Source organism: Oncorhynchus keta, chromosome 37 (genome assembly GCF_023373465.1).
Source record: "Oncorhynchus keta strain PuntledgeMale-10-30-2019 chromosome 37, Oket_V2, whole genome shotgun sequence".
Taxonomy (NCBI): Eukaryota; Metazoa; Chordata; class Actinopteri; order Salmoniformes; family Salmonidae; genus Oncorhynchus; species Oncorhynchus keta.
In genome coordinates, this window is record NC_068457.1 from 3,074,244 (window position 1) to 3,095,979 (window position 21,736).

The 21,736-nt window shown below is 42.4% G+C and overlaps 1 pseudogene; it reads left to right on the forward strand.

Annotated features, from left to right (window-relative positions):
* Nucleotides 1–4,228: 4,228 nt before the first annotated feature.
* On the forward strand, nucleotides 4,229–18,247 carry LOC118369954 (RNA-binding protein Raly-like; annotated as a pseudogene).
* Nucleotides 18,248–21,736: the final 3,489 nt, after the last annotated feature.

A 21,736-nucleotide genomic window follows, 5' to 3' on the forward strand; every position in this document is an offset into this window, starting at 1 on the left:
ACAATTCCTGACATTTAATCCTAATAAAAATTCCCTGTCTTAGGCCAGTTAGGATCACAACTTTATTTTAATGGGAAATGTCAGAATAATAGTAGAGAGAATGATTAATATCAGCTTTTATTTCTTTCATCACATTCCCAGTGGGTCGGAAGTTTACATACACTCAATTAGTATTTGGCATTGCTTTTTAATTGTTTAACTTAAGTCAAACGTTTCGGCTAGCCTTCCACAAGCTTCCCACAAAAAGTTGGGTGAATTTTAGCCCTTTCCTCCTTAGAAAGCTGGTGTAACGGAGTCAGGTTTGTATGCCTCCTTGTACGCACACGCTTCCTCAGTTCTGCCCACAAATTTTCTATAGGATTGAGGTCAGGGTTTGTGATGGCCACTTCAATACCTTGACTTTGTTGTCCTTAAGCCATTTTGCCACAACTTTGGAAGTATGCTTGGGGTCATTGTCCATTTGGATGACCCATTTGTGACCAAGCTTTAACTTCCTGGCTGATGTCTTGAGATGTTGCTTTAATATATCCAGTTACTTTTCCTTCCACATGAAGCCATCTATTTTGTGAAGTGCACCAGTCCCTCCTGCAGCAAAACACTCCTGTAACATGATGCTGCCACACCCTTGCTTCACGGTTGGGATGGTGTTCTTCGACTTGCAAGCCTCCCCCTTTTTCTTCCAAACATGACGATGGTCATTATGTCCAAACAGGTGTTTCATTATGTCCCATGGTGTTTATACTTGCGTACTATTGTTGTACAAATGAACGTGGTACCTTCAGGCTTTTGGAAATTGCTCCAAAGGATGAACCAGACTTGTGGAGGTCTACATTTTTTTTCTGAGGTCTTGGCTGATTTCTTTTGATTTTCCCATGATGTCAAGCAAAGAGGCACTGAGTTTGAAGGTAGGCCTTGAAATACATCCACAGGTACACCTCCAATTGACTCAAATTATGTCAATTATCCTATCAGAAGCTTCTAAAGCCATGACATAATTTTCTGGAATGTTCCACACTGTTTAAAGGCACAGTCAACATAGTATGTAAACTTCTGACCCACTGGAATTGTGATACAGTGAATTATAAGTGAAATAATCTGTCTGTAAACAATTGTTGGAAAAATGTCTTGTGTCATGCCCAAAGTAGATGTCCTAACCAACTTGCCAAAACTATTGTTTGTTAACAAGAAAGTTGTGGAGTGGTTGAAAAACGGTTTTAATGAATCCAACCTAAGTGTATATAAACTTCCGACTTTAACTGTATAAAGCATTTGTGAAAAGTCATCTTTAGCTATTTTATCAATTTAACAGAGGATTATACAAAACATTTACAATACATATAGGTCTATGGTTTCAATCTTTGATTGATTTCAAATGTATTTCCAAGTTAATAATGTCTTCATCACAGCATAAAATCTAAGTTAATAAAGAGTAGGAGTAAATCAAATCAAACTTTATTTAAAGTGTGTTTAAAGATTTATTTGATTTAATTATGTTTGTTAACGTTTTGGTTGAGGTGTAGACGTGAATCCAACATATCAATTACTAACTTGCAGACAAAGTGGAATCAAAGCCAGACTAAGTCAGTGGCGCAGACAGAGAACACTTGGGAGGGATCTTAGACCATCATAACTCGTCCAGATCGTTGATATCCTTCATCTGTGCTTACGGACTGTCCTCTTCAATTCAAACCACAGGTTTATAATGGTTTTCAATTCTGGAGACTGAAATGGCCATTGCAAAATTATGATTTTGTGGCCACTTGACCATTTCTTTGTGGATTTTGGTGTGCGCTTGGGGTTATTGTCTTGCTGGAAGGTCCACTTGCGGCAAGTTTCAGCCTCCTGGCAGAGGCAACCAGGTTTTGGGCTAAAATACCTTTTGTTGTGCTTTAATAGGGTTGAACGTGCAGTGATAACACATTGGGATTTCAACAAATTATTGGCTGCCGTTTTGAGTGAATATACAGGTAACTGCTCAAATAAAGGAAACACCAACAAGAGTGTCTTAAAAGGTCCAGTGCAGTCAAAAACATGATTTCCCTGTGTTTTATATATGTTATTTCCACACTATGAAGTTGGAATAATACCTTGAAATTGTGAAAACTTTTATAATTCCCTTTAGTGTAAGAAGAGCTGGTTGAAAAGATCACCTGAAATGTCAGCCTGTTTTGGTGGGATGGAGTTTAGGCCTGCCTTGTGACGTCACCAGGTGGTAAATTAGTTAACCCCCTAGAGTTGAATGACCCACCGGTGTGTCAGTCTAAGTAAAAACAAATCCCCATAAAAATCTGTCAGTTTAAAATAGAGATATCAGTTTTGCATTGGATGCGTCTCAGTCCACCACATTAGCCACCACATCCGCATCTGCGGTGAAAGGTGGCATAGCTATAGCGGTGTTTGTCAGACCATGAGACATCCTGAAAATCTGGCTTCTCACAAAAACGAATATGGAAAAATGTGACTCTCATGAACACGGTGGTGGTCTCTGTTTAGGTCTACCACCACCACAAGTGTCAGGGGACTTGTCTGAAGTCCGTACCGTAGATGTGCCAACTTCTGTTTGTAGCATCACAACCGTTTGGGCTACAAACTACAAACCCCAATGTGGAAAGGGGAGATTCGCATGAACACGATGGTTTTGTTCGTTTCACAGGACTCTATGACCCCCCCCATTGGCTTAGGCTTTGAAGTATTAATAGACCAATAAGAAAGAGATCCAAACCTCTCTGCTAATAAGGGCTAGTTTTCGGTTTTTCCTTCCCCACTCAGACCACTCCCAGACAGTCCTAGCGACATTATTGTTTGAGAATGTACATTTTTTGCCATTTGAATTGAAAACATTCAGGGTAAGGTACTTCATTGTTGATACTGAGATAAAAATGGCTACATTGGACCTTTTAATAGGGCGTTGGGGGCCACCACCAGCCATCAGAATGCCTTAACATTGATTCTACAAGTGTCTGGAACTCTATTGTAGGGATTCTTTCACAAGAAATTACATAGGTTGGTGTTTTGTTTTAAGGTGGTCAAAAAGGCTGTCTCAGGCGCTGCTCAAGAATCTTCCATAAGTGTTCAATTTAGTTGAGATCTGGTGACTGTGACACACACACACACACACACACACACACACACACACACACACACACACACACACACACACACACACACACACACACACACACACACACACACACACACACACACACACACACACACACACACACACACACACACACACACACACACACACACTTACAGTGAGCTCCAAAAGTATTGGAACCGTGTAACATTTTGTTTTTTTGGATTTGAAATTATACAATGAGTTTATACAATGAGTTTAAAGTGCAGACTGTCAGCTTTAATTGGAGGGTATTTTCATCTATATCAGGAGAACCGTTTGGAAATTACAGCACTTTTTGTACATAGCCCCCAATTTTAGGGGACCAAAGGTGTTGGGACAAATTCACTTATATGTGTATTAAAGTAGTAAAAAGTTAAGTACCTGGTCCGATATTCACATCACGCAATGACTACATCAAGCTTCTGACTCTATACATTTGTTGGTTGTGTTTCACATTATTTTGTGCTCAATAAAAGTTTATGGTAAATAATGTATTGTGTTATTTTAGAGTAACTTTTATTGTAAATATGGATAGAATATGTTTCTAAACACTTCTACATTAATATGGATGCTACCATGAATACGGATAATCCTAATTGAATCGTGAATAATGATGACTTAGAAAGTTACAGATGCACGTGTCACCGACCCAATACTTTCGGAACTCACTATATATTAAACCCCCTATGGTCCTTTGAGACCTCTCTTTCAAAGTAACTGGTATCTCTTCCCAAATTATGGAATAGCCATGGGAGCCAAAGTAATAGGCAGCTGGGCATTTTTCTACATGACCCTAAGCATGATGGGATGTTAATTGTTTAATTAACTAAGGAATCACACCTGTAATCTCACCTGTTTTCAATATACTTTGTAGTCCTCATTTACATTTAATAAAGTGTTTCCTTTATTTTGGCAGTTACCTGTAGGTTGTAATCTCATTGATCAACTGCTCACCCAAATATTACCCAATTGTCTACGTTGAAATGACATGGTGTGCCTAGTGGGTAATCATCCCAAGAAAAGGAACTTACAAAATGTATGTTTATCATGCTTTTCCCCCCCTCCTCGCAGAAATTTTGAGGTTATATTTTGAGGTTCATAACCAAGATGTCTCTGAAGGTTCACACCAGCAATGTCACCAACAAGAATGACCCCCAAGTCCATCAACTCATGCGTGTTCATCGGTAACCTCAACACAGCCGTGGTGAAGAGGTCGGATGTGGAGAGTATTTTCTTGAAATATGGCCGAGGTGCTGGGCTGCTCTGTGTCCAGTATGCCAGTGACAGGCATGCCCGTGGGTCTGTTATGGGGGAGAATGGATGAGTGTTGGCGGGACAGACTCTGGGTGAATCCTATTTGGGTTCTTCTGTCGTTCATCTCAATAGTGAATACTAGGGCCAATGTTTTTGTTTCAGCTGTAGCAAGTGTTACCATTACATTTCAGTGTAATGATGATGATAATGTCATGATAATAACAGATCAGCATATGTCAACAGACACTGTCGAGGGATAATGAATAAAATAGTTTACCTTAAAATCAAAGTTCGTCGGAAGTTTTCAGTCGATTAGAACACATTTCACGGCATCTGTTATTTAGAAATCTGCAGGTCTTAATTGCACATGAATGGGAAAGATTGGCACCATCTAACATACACAACAAATGCCGTGGAACTCAGCTTTTGACATACAGTACCAGTCAAAAGTTTGGACACACCTAATCATTCAAGGGTTTTCCTTTATTTTTTTTGTAGAATAATAGTGAAGACATCAAAACTATGAAATAACACATGGAATCATGTAACCAAAATATTTAGATTTGTCAAACAAATCTTGAAAGTATCCACTGCCTTTGACAGCTTTGCACACTCTTGGTATTCTCTCAACCAGCTTCATGAGGAATGCTTTTCCAACAGTCTTGAAGGAGTTCCCACATATCCCACACATCCCAAACCATCTCAATTGTGTTGGGGTCGGGTGATTGTGGAAGGCAGGTCATCCGATGCAGCACTTAATCACTCTCCTTGGTCAAATAGCCCTTACACAGCATGGAGGTGTGTTTTGGGTCATTGTCCTATTGAAAAACAAATGATAGTCCCACTAAGCGCAAACCAGATGGGATGGTGTATCGCTGCCGAATGCTGTGCTAGCCATGCTGGTTAAGTGTGCCGACAGTGTCACCTGCAAAGCACCATCACACCACCTCCTCCATGCTTCACGGTGGGAACCACACATGCGGAGATCAATCAAGTAACCACTCTTGACCTTATGATACAGTATGTACCCCATGTAGAATGCAGCAGCCATGACTAAACGGGTTGGCCCTGTTTTATTTTGGTCTTGCATAATGTGCCTCCAGTGGTGTAAAAATAATTTAAAGTACTACTTAAGTTGTTTTTGGGGGGGTATCTGTACTTTACTATTTATATTTTTGAAAACTTTAACTTCGCTACATTCCTAAAAAAAATATATATACTTTTTACTCCATACATTTGTGCATACATATGAGTAGGCACACACCTACTCATAAACACACGCTCACACATAAACACACACCTTTATTTAAACAGGGGGGAAAATACACACAGCTCTTTCACATCATGCTCAAGTTAATAGGCTTTCAGTGTGGAGCGATGCCCTAGCGTACTCCTGACTGCCTCAGCCCTAAGCCCCCACAGTGGGCGTGCCCAGAGAACACAAACAGGAGGCCTGGTGCTCAAACTGGAGGTGACAGTATCCATAGGCTCCAGAGGCAGTGACAGCTAAGACTTAGAGCACTGATGCTAGCATTAGCTACAGTGCCTTCAGAAGGTATTGATATCTCTGACTTATTCCACATGTTGTTGTTACAGCCTGAATTTAAAATGTATTAAGTACATTTTGTTTCTCACGCATGATCTACACACAATACCCCAAAATGACAAAGTGAACACGTACAAAAAAATATTTGCATATTTATTGAAAAGGAAATTCAGAAATGGCTCATTTACACGAATAAGTATTAACATATGTATACATGTTAATGACCTTTAAACAACGATTACAGCTGTGAGTCCTTCTGGGTAAGTCTCTCTAAGAGCTTTGTTTACACATTATTATGAAAAATATTATTCAAGCTCTGTCAAGTTGGTTGTTGATCATTGTTCGATAGCCAAATCTTGCCATAGATGTTTAAGACAATTTTAATTCAAACTGTAACTAGTCCACTCAGGAACATTCAATGTCATCTTGGTAAGCAACTCCAGTGTATTTTTGGCTTTGTGTTTTAGGTTATTGTCCTGCTGAAAGGTGAATTTGTCTCCCAGTGGTGGAAAGCAGACTGAACCAGGTTTCCCCCTAGGATTTTGCCTGTGCTTAGCTCTATTCCATTTTTAAAAAATCCAAATAACCTCTGTAGTCCTTGCCGATGACAAGCATATCCATAACATGATGCAGCCACAAACATGATTCAAAATATGAACAGTGGTACTACAGTAGGTGATGTGTTGGATTCTGTAAATGTAAATGTAAATGGATTCGAAATAGGCAGAGTGGTGCTAGGTGATGTGTTGGCTTTGCCCCGAACATAACACTTTTTTATTCAGGACGTAAAGTTAAATTCTTTGCAACCTTTTTGGCAGTTTTACTTTAGTGTCTTATTGCAAACAGGATATATATATATATACATTTTTTTTAAATTCTCTACAGGCTTCCTTTTTTCACTGTCATTTGGTTAGTAATTGTGAGTACTACAATGTTGTTGATCCATCCCATTAAACTGTTTTAAAGTCACCATTGGTCTCATGGTGAAATCCCTGAGCAGTTTCCTTCCTCTCCGGCAAACTGAGTTAGGAGAGATGCCTGTACAGTGCATTTGGAAAGTATTCAGACACCTTTGACTTTTTCCACATTTCGTTACAGCCTTATTCTAAAATTGATTCAATTATATTTTTTCCTCATCAATCTACACACAATACCCAATACTGCAAAAACAGGTTTTTAGAAATGTTTGCAGATGTATTTATATATAAAAACAGATACCTTATTTACATAAGTATTCAGATCCTTTGCTATGAGACTCAAAATTGAGCTCAGGTGCATCATGTTTCCATTGATCATCCTTGAGATGTTTCTACAAGTTGATTGGAGTACACCTGTTATAAATTCAATTGATTGGACATGATTTGGAAAGGCACACCTTTCTATATAAGGTCCCACAGTTGACAGCACATGTCAGACCAAAAACCAAGCCATTGAGGTTGGAGGAATTGTGGGAAAAGGGCACCAAAACAGATCTGGGGAAGGGCACCAAAACATTTCTGCAGGATTGAAGGTCCCCAAGAACACAGTGGCCTCCATCATTCTTAAATGGAAGAAGGTTGGAACCACCAAGACTCTTCCTAGAGCTGACCGGTCGGCCAAACTGAGCAATCAGGGGAGAAGGGCCTTGGTCAGGGAGGTAACCAATGGAGATGGGAGAACCTTCCAGAAGGACAACTATCTCTGCAGCACTCCACCAATCAGGCCTTTATGGTGGAGTGGCCAGACAAAAGCCGCTCCTCAGTAAAAGGCATAAAACAACCTGCTTGGAGTTTGCCAAAAGGGACCTAAAGACTCTCAGACCATGTGAATCAAGATTCTCTGGTCTGATGAAACCAAGATTGAACTCTTTGGCCTGAATGCCAAGCGACATGTCTTGAGGAAACCTGGCAGCATCCCAACGGTGAAACATGGTGGTGGCAGCATCATACTCTGGGGATGTTTTTCAGCAGCAGGGACTGGGAGACTAATCAGGATTGAGGAAAAGATGAACGGAGCGAAGTACACATAGATCCTTGATGAAAACCTGTTCCAGAGCGCTCTGGACCTCAGATTGTGATAAAGGTTCACCTTCCGACAAGACAACGACCCTAAGCACACAGCCTAGACAAAGCAGGAGCGGCTTCGGGACAGGTCTCTGAATGTCCTTGTGTGGCCCAGCCAGAGGCCAGACTAGAACCCGATCCAACATCTCTGCAGAGACCTAAAAATGGCTGTGCAGCAACGCTCCCCATCCAACTGTAACAGTGTAGCTTCCGTCCTTCTCCTCGCCACAACCTGGGCTCAAACCAGGGACCCTATGCACACATCAACAACTACCTCCCACGAAGCATCGTTACCCATCGCTCCACAAAAGCCGCGGCCCTTGCAGAGCATTTACATTACATTTAAGTCATTTAGCAGACGCTCTTATCCAGAGCGACTTACAGATTGGAGCAAGGGGCACAACTACTTCAAGGTCTCAGAGCGAGTGACGTCACCGATTGAAACACTATTAGCGCGCACCCCGCTAACTAGCTGGCAATTTCACATCGGTTACACAACCTTATAGAGCTTGGGAGCATCTGCGGAGGAGAATGGGAGAAATTCCCCATATACAGGTGTGCCAAGCTTGTAGCGTCATATCAAAGAAGACTCGAGGCTGTAATCGCTGCCAAAGTGCTTCTTCAAAGTACTGAGTAAAGAGTCTGAATATGTACAGTGCCTTGCGAAAGTATTCGGCCCCCTTGAACTTTGCGACCTTTTGCCACATTTCAGGCTTCAAACATAAAGATATAAAACTGTATTTTTTTGTGAAGAATCAAAAACAAGTGGGACACAATCATGAAGTGGAACAACATTTATTGGATATTTCAAACTTTTTTAACAAATCAAAAACTGAAAAATTGGGCGTGCAAAATTATTCAGACCCTTTAGTTTTCAGTGCAGAAAACTCTCTCCAGAAGTTCAGTGAGGATCTCTGAATGATCCAATGTTGACCTAAATGACTAATGATGATAAATACAATCCACATGTGTGTAATCAAGTCTCCGTATAAATGCACATGCACTGTGATAGTCTCAGAAGTCTCATGAAGAACAAGGAACACACCAGGCAGGTCCGAGATATTGTTGTGAAGAAGTTTAAAGCCGGATTTGGATACAAAAAGATTTACCAAGCTTTAAACATCCCAAGGAGCACTGTGCAAGCGAGAATATTGAAATGGAAGGAGTATCAGACCACTGCAAATCTACCAAGAACTGGCCGTCCCTCTAAACTTTCAGCTCATACAAGGAGAAGACTGATCAGAGATGCAGCCAAGAGGCCCATGATCACTCTGGATGAACTGCAGAGATCTACAGCTGAGGTGGGAGACTCTGTCCATAGGACAACAATCAGTCATATATTGCACAAATCTGGCCTTTATGGAAGAGTGGCAAGAAAAAAGCCATTTCTTAAAGATATCCATAAAAAGTGTTGTTTAAAGTTTGCCACAAGCCACCTGGGAGACACACCAAACATGTGGAAGAAGGTGCTCTGGTCAGATGAAACCAAAATTGAACTTTTTGGCAACAATGCAAAATGTTATGTTTGGCGTAAAAGCAACACCCTGAACACACCATCCCCACTGTCAAACATGGTGGTGGCAGCATCATGGTTTGGGCCTGCTTTTCTTCAGCGGGGACAGGGAAGATGGTTAAAATTGATGGGAAGATGGATGGAGCCAAATACAGGACCATTCTGGAAGAAAACCTGATGGAAAAAAGACCTGAGACTGGGACGGAGATTTGTCTTCCAACAAGACAATGATCCAAAACATAAAGCAAAATCTACAATGGAATGGTTCAAAAATAAACATATCCAGGTGTTAGAATGGCCAAGTCAAAGTCCAGACCTGAATCCAATCGAGAATCTGTGGAAAGAACTGAAAACTGCTGTTCACAAATGCTCTCCATCCAACCTCACTGAGCTCGAGCTGTTTTGCAAGGAGGAATGGGAAAAAATTTCAGTCTCTCGATGTGCAAAACTGATAGAGACATACCCCAAGCGACTTACAGCTGTAATCACTGCAAAAGGTGGCGCTACAAAGTATTAACTTAAAGGGGGCTGAATAATTTTGCACGCCCAATTTTTCATTTTTTGATTTGTTAAAAAAGTTTGAAATATCCAATAAATGTCGTTCCACTTCATGATTGTGTCCCACTTGTTGTTGATTCTTCACAAAAAAATACAGTTTTATACCTTTATGTTTGAAGCCTGAAATGTGGCAAAAGGTCGCAAAGTTCAAGGGGGCCGAATACTTTCGCAAGGCACTGTATGTAAATGTAATATTTCAGTCTTTTTATGAATGTGCTAATATTTCTTAACCTGTTTTTGCTTTGTCATGATGGGGTATTTAATCCCTTTTTTAGAATAAGGCTGTAACGTCACAAAATTCAAGAGGTCTGAATACTTTCCGAACACACTGTATTTGAAGTGACTGGGGGTACGGATACACCATCTAAAGTGTAATTAATAACTTCACTGTGCTCAAAGGGATAGTTCATTTTTACCCATCTACCAGTAGGTGCCCTTTGCGAGGCATTGGAAAACCTCCCTGGTCTTTGTGGTTGAATCTGTGTGTGATCTTCATTGCTTGACTGACAGATAATTGTATATGTCGAGAACAGCTGAGGTAGTCATTAAAAAATCACGTTAAAACACTATTGCACACAGAGGCCATGCAACTCCTGTGGCTTTGTTAAGCATATATTTTTTTACTCCTGAACTTATTTAGGCTTGCCATAACAAAGGGGTTGAATACTTGTTCGCTTAAAGACATTTCAGCTTTTCATTTTGAATTCATTTGTAAAAATGTTTCTATGTATGTCTACAAACATAATTCCACTTCTGACATTATGGGGTATTATGTGTGAGCCAGTGACACATCTAAATGTAACGTATTTTAAATTCAGGCTGTAACAAAATGTGGAAAAAGAGAATAATTTCAGAAGGCAGAGGGGCAGAGAGAGGCGTATCATGGTTTCACACCTCCCTCTGGTGGAGATGGTAGGTCTGCACAAACATTAGCGTTGTTGTCAGGCTTTCATTTTGCCCTGTCGTGGCTTGGTACTGGACAGATCTAGAATCAGCTTCCCCTCCCCCATGGGCTCCCTTTTGTGTTATGGCTAGGTTCAATGCAGCGATCAAAGGGTGTGGTCCAGATATTCTTGTTATGTGGTGTGTTTCCATTGGGCCCTTTATGTTGATTCACCTTTACCTGACCCCCGAATGTCAGACATAATACTGCAGCAGTAACACCTGTAACGGAAACCTCATATCCTTCTCATATTGTCTATGTTTGATGGAATATTAAAGATCACCCAAATTACAAAATGACATATTGGTTTCTGTAAGCAGTCTATGGACAAGGTATGACAGCAATCAATGCTTTGAGTTTGTTTATCTGACAACTGTCTCCAAAAGCTAATATCAGGGCTTGTATTGGATTTGTTCCACAAATGCTAAAAAAAATAAGCATTTGGAGATCGTGTTCAGGTAAACAAAACCACTGCTTTGTCTTATGTTGTCCATAAACTGCTTACAGGGTAAGGAAACCCATATTTTACTAACTAAAAATGGGTTTCTAAATATGGGTTTCCTTGCCCTGTCTGAATATTTACGTAATTGTAATATTTCAGTATTTTTTTATAAATGTGCTAAAATTAGTTAACCTGTTTCTGCTTTGTCATGATGGGGTATTTAATAACGTTTTAGAATAAGGCTGTAATGTCACAAAATTCAAGAGGTCTGAATACTTTCCAAATGCACCGTATATTTTAAGTGAAGTGAGCGTTAGATTATTGAGAGATTGATTTTTTAAAAAGCATCTCTCTCTATTTCTCTGTAACACCCCCTTTCTCCACTCCTCCTCAGACATCAACATGGCGGGGGAGCCCAAGCCCAACAGACCCAGAGGGCAAGGTTGATATAGATGAAACTTGTGACACTTTCCCATTTTTAGTCAATTTCTCTCAATTTCTCTGTAACATTCTTTGTTCTACCTCAGACATCAACATGGCGGGGGAGCCCAAGCCCAACAGACCCAGAGGGCAAGGTTGATATAGATAAAACTTGTGACACTTTCTCCTTTTTAGCCAATTTCTCTCAATTTCTCTGTAAAAATTCTTTGTTCTACCTCAGACATCAACATGGCAGGGGAGCCCAAGCCCAACAGACCCAGAGGACGGAAGAGGTCTGCCGCTGGTCTCTACAGGTACATAGGAGAACCCTTTTTGGTTCCATGCAGAACCATTTGGGGTTCCATGTAGAACCCTCTGTGGAAAGTGTTCTACACAAACCCAAAACAGAACCAACAAGTGTTCTTCAAAGGGATCTCAAATTTGGACAGTTGAAGAACCCTTTTGGGTTCTAGATCGCACCTTTTTTTCTGAGTGTACTCTATAAGGTGTAAAGCGTAAATCATGTGCACAGACTCAGAGCCGCAATAGTCCGGCATTCTGTTGTGACATAGCTATGTGGCTCTGTATACCTCCCCGCAATTCCCAACCAATGCAGCTCTATTCATTTGAATGTGTTGACAGTTGAAGAAATTGCTTGAGCTGCGCTGAGAATTTGAAAAGTATGAAAGCCAACGGTTCAATATTCTAGAACACTGCTGTACGTACGAATACACATTTGGACTATTAAGGCTTCATGGAAAGGAGGGGGCAGGAATAAGTGGTCAATCTCAAGTCTCAATAGTTGCTGATAATTCCTTTACTCATTTCCTATCCTTCTTCTACAACGATCTGACAGAACTTGATAGTGGGATTTTGCTGTACTGCTTTGACCTGGCTTTTTTTCTGAGGTCAGTGCACATGAGGGAGAGGAATTTGGGAACTGAGGAGACTATTGATGCTCAATGTCAATCCAGAACATTATAATGTTGTCTAGATATTTTTTGGTTTCTTTCAGTGGCTATGACTTTGATAATGACTACTACAAAGATGAATTCTATGACAGGTCAGTGGATTACGCCTGTAAATTCACTTTCGGTGTAACTCTACATTGCACATCATCCAGCAATGAGAAAGAGAGAATGATTTTGCAATGGCAAACATTCACAGTACAGTAAATAAAGAGATCATATTCTTTCATCAGTGACATTAATCGTTTTGCAATCTCCAAAAAAATCAGTCAGTGATGGCATTATAATGCAGTCATACAGACACAATTAATGTATTTTGTGAGGGTGCAAACCATTAATGTCATTGATCAAAGACTATAAACTATATATTTACTTTCATGGGACTTTTTTTCTGAGCCGTGGAAGATGTTGCCTTTTATTCTCAACTCATCATTACTGAAAGATGTCTAAACTTGTTCCCATAAGTAACGCTCACCCAGCTGTTAAGTCAAGCTTTTGTTTCACAACATGGCCTGTGCCGAGCAAACTTTGGCAGTGTCCGCCTCCTCTCTTGGCCGTCCCCGTTTCAGTGGCTATAGAAGCCCCGCTGGTGCTCTCCACTGGATGCCTGTGTTCGCAGATGTCTGAACATAATATCCAGATGAGGAACACATTTCAACCATCCAGAGGAGTTTATTTATACCCTCTCTGTGATGTCCAAATCTGAGTTACGGCTGTCAGAGGCTGCCTTTGACTGGGATCAATATATTACAGAGAGATACACCCAATAATTTAATCGCCCTTCTGCTTTCAAGTGATCTTCAAAACCCCTAGTCTTCATGGAGCCGCTGACGCAACCAACGAACTTGCTCTCTGTCTGGACGGCAGATATCGCTTTGAAGCCGAGGCAATAGCCTCAGCCTCTTACTTTATTTCATTCACAACACACTAGAGAAAGCAGAATAGTTTCCTCTAAATCCTTTTCAAAGGTAGGTTTATTTTTTCTACTGAACAATGGACACACATACCCTTTAAAGGCAATAAATATAATTATCTCAAACTCCATAAGATGCATTCAACACCCACAGTCCATGATACTGTAGATACAATATGGTGTACTGTAGATACGTGTAAGAAGGTAGTGCTTTACCTCAGTTGGCCCTTTCAATGTTTCAGGCATGTCAATACCTTTTTAACACCCCCGAGTCGATTGGTGCACTGGTGCATAAATCTAGGTAACATAATAAAAAAATCCCCATCAAAATCCGTCAGTTCAAGCTAGAGATATTTTTTTGCATTGAATGCGTCTCAATCCACCTTATCCCCGTTCAAGTCAGATGACTTGAGCTGTTGCATTTCCGCATCTATGGTGAAAGATGGCAGAGCTATAGCGGTGTTTGTCATACCATGAGACATCCCGAAAATCAGTCTTTCTTGTGAAAACGCTTGTAGCGTCCGAACAGTTTGACCTAAAAAACTATTATGGAAAGGGGAGACTCTCATGAACACCAAGGTGGTCTCCATTTTGCATCACGAACTTCACAAGTGTCAGGGGAAGTCGGTACCGTCAATGTGCCAACTTCTGTTTGTACCATCCAAACCATTTCAGCTAAACTAATGTGACCCCAATGTGGAAAGGGAAGTTTCTCAAAACACGAAGGTGTTCTCTGTTTGGCTTTATGACCATCACAAGTGTCACGGAGCCCATCTGAAGGTAACCGGCACCGGTTTTTAAAAAATAATGGAAGTATGAAGGTAGTTTTGTGCCTAGGGATTAAATACATGCAAGGGATTAAATACATACAAAAAAATCTAGATTTATATTTCCCAAACTTTCTTATATCTCGTAGATATAGGACAAATACTTCAAAACCTTGTTTTTCATTTCCCTGACTGCCTTTTTTAGCCATTCATGAATGTGTTATTCCATGTGTTTCTCTGGTCTGTAGTAAAGGCCAAATTCAATATTTTATCAAATATTTTTTGGATACCTAAAAGGAATTTTAAATCTATAAGTATAACCATCTAAAAACAATTCAATGTCAATTTAGAACCCCCCAAAACAACTTATTTTTTTTAAATGAAGGACTATTACCTCTGTACTGTCATAACTCAATACAGAAATGTACATTATCAATATCCATCCACCAAAGGCTGTGTACCCTCTCTCTTTCCCTCTGTAGGCTGTTTGAGTACAGGGGCAGAGTGTCACCAGTGCCTCGCATAGTGCCAGTTAAGTGGCCTCACATGGCCATGCCCCTGGTGTGTCAGGTCAACTATTTGCCCGCCAAGCTGTTGGCACGCACATCACTCCTCCCTAGCAGCATCAAGCAGAAGTGTAAGTTCCTGCAGGCGCTTTATATCAACAATTTACCCAATAAGATGTCTTTAAGCAAAGCTCTGAACTAAAATGGCTCGGTTGAACTTGAACGAATCCATAGCAATCTCTTTTCATCTACAATTTTATATTTGCTTTTAAACAGTAAATTCTAAGATGAATGGATATCATTTGTTGGGACGAGTACATGTTATTGTTTTGAGCAATCGCGCTTTGCAGTGTTGTTACCATATACAGCAGTCTTCTCTTGATTCGGTTCCATGCTGCAATGAATGTCTGGGTGGATCTCAAACTTAAATGACTCTTCTTTGCTGTCCCCCTTCCCTCTCTTTATATCTCTATTCTGGTGTTGTCTGTTACGGTGAGCTCAGCGGAAAAATCCAACGAGCTACAGGCAATCAAATCAGAGCTGACTCAGATCAAGTTCAACATTGATGCGCTGCTCGGCCGAGTGGAACAGATCACAGAAGACAAACACTTTGCCGCGGGTGAGTTCCATCTCCATCAGGCCACAAGAAAAATATAACTCTACAGACTACAACTTTACAGAGAGCACTCTTTATCAGGGTGGAGTCAACAAAAGGTCAAACAATTACGTGAAAACACCTTTACAGGAGGATAGAGACAGTAGGGTAGAGAACTCAATTGAACCCCCAACACTGTGAAAAATGGCAGGTCCTTGTAGCCAAATAGAACTTGAAGTGTGAGTTGAGTACAGTTTAATACAGCTTAATCAACCCCAAAAAAACAAAAAGGGCCAAGATAGGCCCAATATAAACTCTTACAGAAGCAGCCAAGAAAATCAGACTGAGTCAATAACCTTAATTAGTGTACTATTAATTAATTTGAGTTATTATTACAAGGCTGCCTCTGGTATGCAGATTGTATAGTTTCCCACTCTCCCCTAATGGCCAATGTCCAGTAGGTGGCAGAATGACACAATCAGCCATTGATTATCTCCTTGGTGTGACCAAACAAGAAAATCTATTTTCTCTCTCCTGTTTCCTGGTCACAGACAACTTTATTGCACCAGCAGCCCCCGCATTATTTTTCATATAATGTGAGACACCTTTATAAGCCCTTTTTCTAAATAAATTAACCCTCCACAGATCTTATTCTGTTAACCATGAGGGTCAAACACTGTAAAGGTGCGAGTCAGCGAGGTCCTGGTCTGCATCCCAAATGGCACCATATAAGGCACTACCTTTGACCAGAGCCCATTGGAAATAGGGTGCCATTTGCGACGAAGACCTGTTATATGAACTGTCATTCACACTGGGTTTATGGCCCTGTAGGCTGGGCCAGCTGTACTCCTCTCTTTCTCTCTCAAACACACACACACACACACACACACACACACACACACACACACACACACACACACACAGGTCATAAATTCAGTGCTGCTCTGTCTCTGACCTGGTGTGGCCTCTAACCAGAGATTTAGGATCAGTATTCCCTTCCTAAATTTTTAAGCCAAACCGTATCGATGTGAAACACAACTAACCTTGGATCAGTTGTTTCGGGGTTTACTTCACAGAGCAGCTCTAAGTCCTAACTAATCATATGTATGTTTGTCAGTTATTAATCTGCTGTGTGTACCACACTTTTGGTTTTCAAGTAGACTTGTCAATGATATGTCTGGACAAATAGTACCTAGTTAAAGTGTTCCATTGAGAGCAGATGCAATACGTCAAGCTTTTTTGGGACTCATTAAATCACATTGCGAAACAGTGGAGAAAATATACCAGAAACAGATTTTTGTTCACTTGACTCACTGGTTTCATGACTTTAGCACATGAAATGTTTAATGTACAACCTACAAAAGTAGCCCCAGAGGTTAAGGCGCATGTGGGAAGTGAGAAGGTTCTGGGTTTTCTAGAATGGCTTTACTTTCTCAGGGTACTAATTCAAATACACATATCATTGTCTCACTACGGGATTTGCTCAGCATATCACTGACGGCTCGAAGAACCAATCGCATCATCTGTTGGAGGCAGACCAGTTGAGTGAGCGAATGAGGTGAGCTCTTCGCCTCCTTATAAGGCACCACTACCCCCTCCTCTGGTCATTCTCACCTCTTCCTTGTGGAAGAGATCACCACTCCCATGAAGGTCTCCCCAACAAAACTAAATGGCTGTCTTCCTACTGAACTGTTCTCAGGGGAACCATGAGGTTAACATTACCAAATGTAGGACCTCTGCTCCTGTCGATAGTGTTGCTAATCACACGAGCATTCCTACGTGCACATACAGTTGCATAAGAAAGGCTAGATAACTAAGAAACGAGTTGCCTACCTGCCCAGACAGTAGTATGGCAAGTTCCATTCTCTCGTTTAGTTCAACCTACGTTCATGCGTTTGATTTGACTGACCAGTTTAGCCTCACGGCATTACGGTCATGGGAGACTTTAAACCAAAGTCGAACAACGCACCCTTTGCCTAGCACTGTGCTGGCTAAAACTTACCCTAGCCTAACGAGGTGCTTGCTAACTAGCTAATGCCTACACTAGCCTCACAGCTATAGCATTCATACACTGTGCTCACTTCAGCTATCCAAACCGCTCACGGTTGAGGCTGGTTGGACGTGCTACTATGGTAGAGAAAATAACATTAAATTCTCTGGCAACAGCTCTAAAGGATATTCCTGCAGTCAGCATGCCAATTGCACGCTCCCTCGAAACTTGAGACATCTGTGGCATTGTATTGTGTGACAACTGCACATTTTAGTGGCCTTTTATTGTCCCTAGCACAAGGTGCACCTGTGTAATGATTGTGCTGTTTAATCAGCTTCTTGATATACCACACCTGGATTATGGATTATCTCGGCAAAGGAGAAATGCTCACTAACAGGGATGTAAACAAATTTGTGCAGAAGATTTGAGAAGCTTTTTGTGCGTATAGAATTCTGGCATCTTTTATTTCAGCTCATGAAACCAACACTTTACCTGTTACATTTATATTTCTGTCCAGTATATATATCACTACTCTTTGTCCCCTTGAAACTAGGGGGAAAAGGGCCATGTTAATTCGATAAAAATGGCTCTCTGACGCCACCAGAGGATGCCACCACACTACCTCAGGTGAGCGCAAATCACCAGTTATTTCTCATAGCAGAGAATTAACACGCTTTCACAGTGGGAGAAACTCCCCAACAACACGTGTGCCAAGCTTGTGTCATACCGAAGACGATTCAAGGCAGTAATTGCTGGCAAGGGTGCTTCAACAAAGTACTGAGTAAAGGGTCTGTGTTACGGATACAAGTATCCTGTGTGTGTATCCTGTGTGTGTGTTTCTTTTCTCTCCTTCTCCCCTCACAGGTGAAAATCATCACTCCCCAATCAGTCACCAATCATCAATCAGAAGACACACGTCCTCCTGTTTCCTACCCAAAAAAAACATGTCAGTAGTTTGCTCTAGAGCTCAATCTCTCTGTAAATGCCATGTCTGTAGGTTTCTGTGTTTCACTCTCTCGTTGTGTATTAACCTTGTCAGGACCCGGTTACGAACCCGGGTCTCCGGAGTGAGAAACAGTCACTTAACCAACTGAGCCACGAATAGTCGGCAGAACCCAGAAAATGAGGCAGACACAGCAGTACTTGAGACTGTGTATTTAATGAAGTAAAAAGTGAAGTTCTTCAGGAAAACATGTAACTCCACAACCTCAAAAGGAATTCCACAAGAACAAAGGTATTCCTCCAAGACAAAAAAGGTAAATCCACAAGGTGGAAGGTAAAGCACAAAAAGCCTCAAAAGATACTCAAAAACAAACAAACAAGAACAAAAAACAGAATTCCACAAGAGAGTCCACCGGGATCAACAAGAGTTCACAGAGTACTAGGGCTGGGTGCTAACATACAAACACAGAGCAAAGAACAGAGGAAAACAAAGGGTTTAAATACAATCAGGGGAAACGAGGCACAGGTGCAAATAATAATGGGGATCAAGGGAAAACAAAAGGTCAAAAGGCACAATGGGGGCATCTAGTGACCAAAAACCGGAACAACCCTGGCCAAATCCTGACAGAATCCCCCCCCCCCTAGGAACGGCTCCTGACGTTCCTACCAGCTCTCTCAGGGTGGAGGGCCCTGAACTGACGAATGAGGTCAGGGTCCAGTATGTCTTTGGCAGGAACCCAGGAGCGCTCCTCGGGACCGTAGCCTTCCCAGTCCACCAGATACTGCCAGGACCGCTGCACCCGGCGGGAATCCAGTATCCGATGGACGGTATAAGCCGGCTGGCCTCCAATGACACGAGGCGGAGGGGGAGGTCTGTCTGCCGGGACAAGGGGAGAAAAAACAACAGGTTTTAATAAGGAAATGTGAAACGTGGGATTAATCTTAAGGGACCTGGGTAAGTGTAGGCGATACGAAACTGGGTTAACTCTCCTGGCAACCTTAAAGGGACCGATGTATTTCTGGGACAGCTTGCGAGACTCCACCCGTAGTGGTAAGTCTCTTGTGGAGAGCCAGACTCTCTGGCCGGGGCGCAGGGTAGGCCCGGGACGGCGACGTTTGTTGGCTTGTTGTTGGTACCTCTGTGAGGAACGCATAAGGTTAAGACGGGTCTTCCTCCACATAAGCCGACAGCGTCTGACGAACTTCAAGGCTGAAGGCACTCTGACTTCTGCCTCCTGGTCCGGGAACAATGGAGGGGCATAGCCAAACTGACACTCGTGCGGGGACATACCAGTGGAGGAGGAGCGCAAGGTGTTGTGCGCGTATTCGGCCCAAACAATGAAGGACGACCATGTGGACGGGTTGTTACGAGTCATACATCGGAGGGTGGTTTCCAGCTCTTGATTCATCCTCTCAGTTTGGCCGTTGGACTCCGGATGGTACCCTGAAGATAGACTGGCAGAAGCCCCCATGAGTTGGCAGAAGGCCTTCCAAAACCTAGAGGCGAACTGGGGACCTCTGTCAGAAACCATATCTTGAGGAATGCCGAAGACTCGGAACACATGATTAATTACCAACTCAGCAGTTTCCTTGGCAGAAGGTAACTTAGTCAGAGGGACGAACCTGGCCGCCTTTGAAAACCTGTCGATAATGACTAGGATAGTAGTATTGCCATGGGATGGAGGAAGGCCAGTAATGAAGTCCAACGAGATATGGGACCAGGGTCTGTGGGGAACAGGTAAAGGGTGAAGGAGTCCTTGCGGGCGGAGGTGAGAAGATTTGCCCTGGCAGCACACGGGGCAGGCATTGACGAAAGTGGCAACGTCTACTCTTATGGTAGGCCACCAGAACTTACGCTGGATGAACTCCAAGGTGCGACCTACGCCCGGGTGACAGGTGAGGCGAGAGGAGTGCCTCCACAGAAGGACCTGAGTCCTCACTGCCTTGGGGACAAACAACCGATTGGCAGGACCTCCTTTCGGGTCCGGTTCAATAGCTTGAGCTCGTCCCACGGTATCCTCAACTTGCCACGAGATCGGAGCCACGATCTTAGCAGCAGGAAGGACAGGCATGTCCGTGTCATCTCGAATGGCAGGAGCGTAGACTCGGGACAGGGCATCCGGTTTGAGATTCTTCGACCCGGGCCGATAGGTGAGGATAAACTGGAATCGATTGAAGAAAAGAGACCATCTATATATATATATATGCCATTTAGCAGACGCTTTTATCCAAAGCGACTTACAGTCATGTGTGCATACATTCTACGTATGGGTGGTCCCGGGAATCGAACCCACTACCCTGGCGTTACAAGCGCCATGCTCTACCAACTGAGCTACAGAAGGACCACCATCTAGCTTGTCTAGAGTTCAACCACTTCGCCTGCTGGATATACTCCAGAGTTTTGTGGTCCGTAAGCACTTGAAACGGGTGAGAAGCCCCCTCGAGCCAGTGTCTCCATTCCTTCAATGCCATCTTAACCGCTAGGAGTTCACGATCCCCCACATCGTAGTTCCTCTCAGCCGGGGTAAGCCGATGTGAGAAGAAAGCGCACGGATGAAGCTTCTTGTCTTCACCCCTCTGAGACAGGACAGCTCCAACGCCAACCTCTGAGGCGTCTACCTCCACCACAAACGGTTCATCCGTAGTCGGTAGTATCAGGATGGGAGCAGAGAGGACGCGCTGCTTGAGTCCTTGGAAGGCCGTCTCAGCTTCTCTTCCCCACAAAAACCTTGCATTGCCACCCTTGGTTAAAGCTGAGAGAGGGGCTGCCACCAAGCTGAAGTTCTTGATGAACTTGCGGTAAAAGTTAGTGAAGCCCAGGAAACGCTGAACTTCCTTAACGGATTTGGGGTGGGCCAATCCGCTACCGCCCCTACCTTCCTGGGGTCCATTTGGACTCGACCGGGTTCCACTACAAATCCCAGGAATTGTACTCGGGATGAATGGAATTCACATTTTTCCGGCTTAACGTACAGATGGCTGTCTAGGAGGCGTTTGAGTACTTGTCTGACATGCTTACTGTGTTCTTGAAGAGAGCTCGAAAAGATGAGGATGTCATCCAAGTAAACAAACACAAATATGTTAAGCATATCCCTAAGCACATCGTTTATGAGCGCTTGGAACACCGCTGGGGCGTTGGTCAGGCTGAAGGGCATCACCAAGTATTCATAGTGACCAGTAGGCGTGTTGAAAGCGGTCTTCCACTCGTCACCAGGT